An 8,024-nucleotide genomic window follows, 5' to 3' on the forward strand; every position below is an offset into this window, starting at 1 on the left:
GTAAGCTGCACGGGATCCTTTTCAGCAAACGAGCACAATTCAAAGCGCTCGCTTCGTGGCTGCTCTGCGGCACGTGCGAGCGCAGGCGGTGCTGGTTTTTGGCTTCTTCAACAAAGACGCAGAAGTCGCGCGAAGTGTAGCGCAAGATCTGACCCGCGGTGATGCTGCTGTCAACGAAACCTCGGGAGATGCCTGCAATCAAGCGGCATTGAGTGTAATGAAAAAAAAAAGAACTACATGGTCGGTTTCTTTTACTGGTACACACGCCTTCTTGGCTTGTGCTCTCGAAACATTTTGTTTAACGCTGTGCTTTGCATGAACCTAGCCAAGCCATAGATGACATTTTCAATGCTTACAGTGCTCCTACGGCTGGAGTAGCCTCCAGTCGTAGCAAGGGCCGCAGCACGCTTTCAAAACTATAACTGACATTTTTCTTTCTGCATAGCTAACCAGCTATTCTCAAAGTAATGCACCGTGTCACAACACGCAAGGGAGTATCAAGTAATGACGGCATCAGTTATAATCTTAAAGCGCCTTGTTTCATTTCAAGGCACTGCCAGGGAACGCCAACCAAATCTTTTATTTTGCACTGGTGTTTACTGTTACACACGAGCACAGCAAGTTCCTTGATCCTGTCATCTTGTCCTTCATTTTCCTTTTTATAGGATCGGGTTTCTTTTAATTGAATCTCTTTGTGGTGGCTGCTTCCCTGTCTGGCAAAGCTTGGATGTCATTTTGTTTCTTTGTCTCTCCTCTCTTTAAAAAAAATGAAAGTGTAGGAGAGGCCTGTTGGCATAATTGGGGATTCTGCCAAGTTCTCACTCCGCCAAACAGTACAAAGCAAAAATAAGATGTCTCAAACATAAAGAGAGAGAGAGTAGAAAAGACAGGCAGGTTAATACGGTTGCGCTCGGTTAGCTAACCTACATTGGGAGAGGGCGAAGCGAGCACAAAAGAAAAGGGATAAGCAGTGTTTCGCACGCACACACAACAGCATTCACCGTGCATTAAGAAGGGATCGCAAAGATCACTCGTATGAAAAAAGAAAGAGAGGTAGGGATGACTCGACGCCGGTTGACATCGAAGACAACATCTTTGGCGCACTAGTGTACACCACTTTCGGGATCGGGGCGCATTTTCAGACTGCACTCCCGGATCGGCTCACCTAGGCCATCCATGTTTGATATCGGCCTTTTTGCGCTGACTACGCATTGTTGCGGCTCCGCAAATACCTCTGTCCTAACTTGTTGCGACGTTTTCGCTAGAATAGCAGCTTGGGCATGTTGGTTTTCCATCCTGGTGTTAACAGCGCAAAACGTAGAAGGGACACGAGACGATAAGACGACACCACAAGCGCTGATTTTTTTTTTTTTTTACGTCTTCTCGTCTCGGTGTCCCTTCTACGTTTTGCGCTGTTAACACCAGGACTTTTTCGCGCCCAGTTTTATTTTGGTGCCGTATCTGCGTTGTCCTACGTGAGCCAGAAGGCCTCAGATCGTCCAGTTTACGAGACCAAAGCGGCCAGACACCCAGAGCCCACGAACCGCGAATCAATCTGATGTCGCCAAAGAATACGCTGTCTTCAAGAGCGTTGCAGGGCTCTGGTGGCTGTCTGTGAGAGGTGGTAGTCAGTTTTAATGTCCGAATATCTTGTCCTCTGTGAATCCTGCGTCATCTAGCCCACCGAGTCCAGCATGTGTCCGTGCCATTGAGAAGGCGAGAGGCAGAGCGGCAATTTGCTCTCCTTGCTCGTTGCAATGAAATTTAATATTGCAATTCAGTGGAATGTGCCAGCACGGAAGTGTCACTCACTTTTCCTTTCCTTTTGCTCTCGCCTGCCGTTCGGTATACGCAGTGTTGCCAACAACTTTAAGAATAATATGTACCAGACGCGTACCAAAACTGATGGACCATTTCTCTTAAGAGGAAGCTTTAGCTCGGGCCCAATTCCGACGCGGCCTATTCAAATGCACGTAAAACGCAAAAACGTTTTTCTGAGACAACCCCTGGACCGATTTTAATGAAATTTGTTCCGTTTGAGAGAGAAAGTTAAATTATAGTGACTGTTGGAAGCGGAATGTCGATTTAGGGCCTGAATTTTTAAAAAAGATTTTCTAAAATTCAAAAGTTTGAAGAAAAGAGAAGCAGGAAGTTTACAAGTTAATATCTCTGCATCAAGAATATATATCGCGGTTCTGCAAATGGAATCCATTAGATCATTCAAAGTGGACAAATTCTATTTGTCAATTTATAGCTTACGTGAATTCATTACGTTGTGTACCAGGGGTCTGCAAAAGCTTAATTTTCATATTACCAAATTTTTTGAGATTCATGTCTAACATAACAATTTTGTCCACTTTAGGTGTACTATTAGATGCTGTTCCCAGAATGGTGATATCATTTTTTTATTGATGAGTTACAGAGTTGTAAACTTGATAGTTTCGTTTTCAGAAAATTTGCGATTTTTGCCAATTTTGATGAAAAATCGCTGACATAAATAAAAAATTCGAAGCCAACAGTCACTAGATTTCAAGTTTTCTTTTAAGTGCAACAAACCTCGTCAAATTTGGTGCAGTTGTTGCCAAGAAAAACGAATTCTCCTTTTACATGTATTTAGATAGCAGCACCCGAGCTAAAACTTCCTCTTAAGTTCATTTCCTTCTTCTTATCCTACGTGGCTTCCGCCTTGACATGACGTTTGACTTTACACACCAACTTATTGTGCACATTAATGCTGGACTATGTTGTTTAAAACAACGTGAACTCCTATTATAAATAACAGGCTGTCGAAAGAAATCAGTGCAACCACTAAATAATGAAAAAGACCGACGTTACCCAATAAATGAAGCTTCCTGCAACTTACTTCGCAGGTGCAGTTATCTAGCTGTGCCTCCTGGATAAAATTGGTGCATTTCAGAAAGCGCGTTGCGTTTTGTTTCCACCACGAAGAAAATTAGAATCGGTGGAACTGGAATATCTTCTGAGGTAATGTTTTGAGAATTGCATAGACAGAAATACGTGCGATCACTTTTTGAATATGATAACAAAGTAGAAAGCCAAGGAAGTCGTTATTAGTATATTATATTGAAAATTCCACTTTCTTGCATAGCCGTAACGAACATAAGCCCAAAGGACCGTTGCCTGTTAGCTAAGTTTTAAATCACCAGCAAACGTTTTCGTTCAAGGCATTTAATTTCTGTAGACTATATTATGTTGTTTTCTCTTATTTGGTCAACGCTCGCATTCACTGTTGTAGCCAATCATAGCGAAAGCCAATTCAAAATCACGGTGTTAAAGTTTTCAGCTCAAGTTTCTCCCGCTTTTTCTTGTTTTGACATCGCGCGTGCTGCAAACAGTTCTTTTAGTCGGAGAGTTAGAGGTGCGTTACCTGTAATGCAATGGGTTTGGGACAATTTGGAACTTTTCTGTTTCATCACTACGTTAGTCCCCTCAGATTATTGCCCGGTATGGTTGATCACCCCAGTATAAACAAATGCCAAAGCGGCGTATTGCTGTGTTCCTAAATTCAGAATTCTATTTTTAGACACAGTTTACAATACCTAAGTGCCAATGAACCTTGCGTTAGATAGTACGCTGGCAGTTATATGAAAGTAGGTTCAGGCTTTTTATGCGGATGTGTATGTGTGTGTGTGTGTGTGTGTGTGTGTGCGTGCGTGTGTGTGTGTGTGCGCGTGCGTGCGTGCGTGTGTGTGTGTGTGTGTGCGCGTGCGTGCGTGCGTGTGTGTGTGTGTGTGCGTGCGTGTGTGTGTGTGTGTGTGTGTGTGTTCTAAAACATGCTATAATTTAGCCATTTTAATCAAATCAAGGCAGTGCTTTTCTTTTTTTGGAGACGTCTTTTAAAGATCCCCCAATGTCCAATCACTACAAAAAGACAAGTTTCTCCAAAATCCGTAAAATACTTGTTTATTTCCTTCTTTTTTAATATTTCTCTTCACATCAGGAGTCCCGTCACTTGGTGAAATTCAAATGGCCCTAACGTGCCCCAAAATTTATTTTTTTATTTAAAGTATTTTGTACGGATACAGTCCACGTGATCATAACTGCCGACTTTTATTGAAGAACTCCAGCATGGTCCAGCATGAAACCATAATGGCCCTAATGCATGTGTTTGTGCTTATCGTGTCCGTGTGCTCTCGTTATTTCTGTTTGAAGTTTGGATCGAGTAGTGGAAATACGCTCACATCATCGAATATCCTGATTTCCGAGTGGCGAGGCCAGGGGACGCATTCTGGGACGACTACTCTAGGCGATACTTTCGCCTCGGCCATCAGACGCGCGCTTATTGGCTGGTTGAGCAAGACTGGATCAGCCGGTTGGCTGACAGGAGCACGACGTCACGGGAAGGGGCACCGCAGAAAGTAATCGTCCCAGAATACGCCCCTAAGTTGATATGTCTCGCAGCACACGCGTGCTCTGGGAGCAGACAAATCACAGGCCACCGCTACCTTTGTAAACTCCTTTCTATTCGAAGTTTAGCCATTTCACTTACGAATTAGGTTATGGCGCACTGTCCTGTACCTGCGTCAAGGTTACAAAACGTTAATTCAAGACGCGGCAGACCTCATCGAAAGAAATTTAAGCTGGTAGGATGATGCGTTCCACAGTTTCTAATTGGCCCTTGCAATAAAAAAGTAATTAAGTATGAATTTATTTTGTGGTTACGCTTATCCCACGGTTACTGAAGTTAGTTATTGGCTGAAAACATTACGAGCGAAGAAAAAAATGGCATTCCCACTGCGCTAGCTTTGTGGGTTATGGTGTTGCATGGTTGAACACGATGCTGTGGGTGCGATCCCGGTCACGGCAGCTGCTTTGCGATTGGTTGTTGGTGAAACATATTTATTACAACAAATTTTCATCCCTAGTTCACGATTGTCATCAGGGGATGACGAGGCTGGAGTAGTCCTGGCGTTCCGACCAAGGCGCGTAATGAAAAAAAAAAAAAACGCCCGTCTATTGAGCATTTTTGTACATGATGAAAGAGCCCACGTGCTCAAAATTAATCCCGAGTCCCCCACTATGGCGTGCGCCGCGATCAGCTCTTCGTTATTGCACATAAAACTACGTAATTTATTTTTTAAATATAAATAGCTACTATTTCGCCATTGCTGACGGAACTCGATGAGTCTAACTGTGCGTCCAGCATTCCTCGAAATTGGTGACGTCTATACTCCGTTTCATGCACACCAGCCGACGCTGTAGTAGCGACGCAAGTAGTCCGGTCGTAGAAATCTCACTCCGCGCATTTCACAGAGCTGTAGTTTCTGATCTGCGACACTTTCTACTGAGTAAGTATTCCATATATCACAGCTACTTCAGCGTTCGTGGTTACGTCGAATCACGTGTTATTTTTATTTGTTCTCCTTTGTGGTACCATCATGGGACGTCCTATTTTTTGTTTCGCGAGCACATGTTACTGCACCGTGCCTGTTGATCGCACAAACGTGTCCCTGCGACCGTCTGGTGACGAATAGGCTCAGAACTCCGACGCCTCCCATGCAGTAACTACGTTATATTTTGGGACATTAAAGTTCCAGACTTAATTTCCTATCGAATCACAACACGTTATGCCTACAACTTTCTTTCATCCGTGACGCACTATTTCTTGGTCGCGCCTGCGAACAGTGGGACAAGTCACTCTGTAGTGTTCGTAGTGTTGCGTGCAATGAGTTAAAGAAAACATAGCAAAGCTCATCACGTTAACGTACAATAGAGTCGCATTGCGTATGCAGGCGGTACAATTTACCATATAATTATTGTCTTCTTTTTTGCCCATTACTGGATAGAATTGGCTAAAAACAAGTGAAGTTCACAAATGTGTGCACGGGGCAGTGAGAGGGGAAAAGAAACCGTGGATCAACGCATTGCAACATGGCATCTCTTCTCTAAATCCCGATGTCCAGCCTCTTTCCTCAATGCACCCTCACTGAGTTACTATCGCCGTAAACTTTCGTGGGAGCTCCTGTCTTACCGGTGGAGTGGTTAGACGAGTTGTCAACTAGTAGTGAGCGCACGCGTAAATTAGGACTAGTGCGAGCATTTCGCCGAAGAAGGAGATGTAGGCTCACCGATCACAGTTTTGAAACATTTCACACTGCGCACTCGACCGAACGTATGCCGCATTTCCTCTAACTTAAGCGAGACCGTTTTACTCCGAGAACTGTAAGGATTGCCTCGCGAGCATTGCCTCGCGAGCTCCTACCTAGATATATGAAAACGAAGAAATCGTTTCGCCCTTCATCCACTCGACCGAATTTGTTGAAGTTCGCTGCATTTCAAAGAAAACGTTTGACATTACTGTCTCTAGGAAGAATGTTTGGTTTAGGCAACAACCTTACTTTTTTTGTTGAAAGTCGCCAAACTTGGAAAAAAGTGAAGCGTCAAGCTAACAACTCCAACTTGGGAATTGAAACGACTTCGCAATTCTGTAAAGTGCACCCGTTGAGACATCGTAGACGGACAGAAATGACGTATTATATGCGTCACTTTGAAAACATCACCAATTTGCGAACCCTCAATTGTAAACATTGTAACAATTCTACGTAAGTTGTAGGCTCATATATTGTATAAGTTTTCGTCGGATGCTCTGGCAGGAGCAGTTTATACAACTTCGACATCTGTATTCGCATGGAGCTGTGAATTTGTATGCATTCTGCCTCATTTTTTGTTAATACTCACCAATTTTTGGCAATACTTGCACAAAAGGAAAGGATGATGTTTCGAATCAATATTCTTGTTTCCAGTCGGTAGGATTGACTTCCTCTCAAATGCAATAAATGAGATTGAAATCGGTTCAGATTCCAAATTAAGATGCTATAGTGCGAACTGTGCTCTCGTTTTGAAAAACTATAAAGTAAACGACCTATGAAGACTTTCAAATAAGAAAAAAACACCTCTATCATTCATTGTGGATTACCACTAATCGTCACCAAATTAGGATATATTCGCCATTTGACCATTTATTTGTTTATTTGTTTTTATCGTTACATTTATTCGTTATGGTACCCTGAGGGCGATCAGGCATTAAAGAGGGGAGGGGTTACAAAGCAATAAAAAAAGAGTGCAGCGTGTTCTGGTAATATAAGGGTTCTCCTGATTATACAAAGTTTAGCTCATGTTTTACCATAAACTTTGCTTTTGTGATGGCTAGGACGCTTCGAGGAAGGTGGTTTCACTCCTGTAAAGTACGAGATATGAAATACTGAAAGAAGAACTTCGTGTAACTTGAATGAATTCTTACCTTACTACGGTAATCGACGAAGTAGATGTACCTATACGCGGTACCTCAGTTTGACATTATACTCATCTTCCCTTCACTTGGCATGGTGTTCCTGCTCCTGTCGCTATCCCTAAAACTTGCCGTCATGTATATTTTTACCTGTTTCCTGTGTCAGACACTAAAGTACTTTACCGCTACATTTTCTTTCCTTTTTCCTCTTTTTTCTTTTTTTGAGAAAGGTGACAGCGTGTGTCTTAATTGGAAGAATCGCGATCCCGAAAAAATAGGAAAAGTCGGGTAGAGGTGCTTAGATACGAGAAAATACGGTACGCACTGCGAGAGCGCGGCCCGATTGTCGCAGGAGACGGAATGCCACCGCCCACCTTACTTCGACGTAATACGGGGGAAGTCAGACATCCGTATGCACAGACGGGGGCATGAATCTCGAAAGGGTCATTCGGCGTGCGCGATCGAAATGCAATTTGCGCGTCTGCATGCTCGTGGACAGCTGCGTCCACCGGCTTGCGGGCACCCGCGCAAATGACCGCCCAAGAAACGCCGCCCGGCCGGGCAGGTGGTCGAGACCCACCGCAGACGGGGCTCGAGCCCGCACGGTAGCCTGGGAGGGGTTTGTGTCACCTGGTGTAGGAAAGGGGCGCGCCGAATTCGCCTTCCGGCACGCGCTGTTCCCCGATACTCGTACTCCGGCGCGTTCCAACCCTTTTAATGCGAAGCATTCTTTGTCTCATCCTTGGCACTTTGCGGTAGGTAAGTGGGTAGGCTC

Source organism: Dermacentor variabilis, chromosome 10, assembly GCF_050947875.1.
Source record: "Dermacentor variabilis isolate Ectoservices chromosome 10, ASM5094787v1, whole genome shotgun sequence".
Taxonomy (NCBI): Eukaryota; Metazoa; Arthropoda; class Arachnida; order Ixodida; family Ixodidae; genus Dermacentor; species Dermacentor variabilis.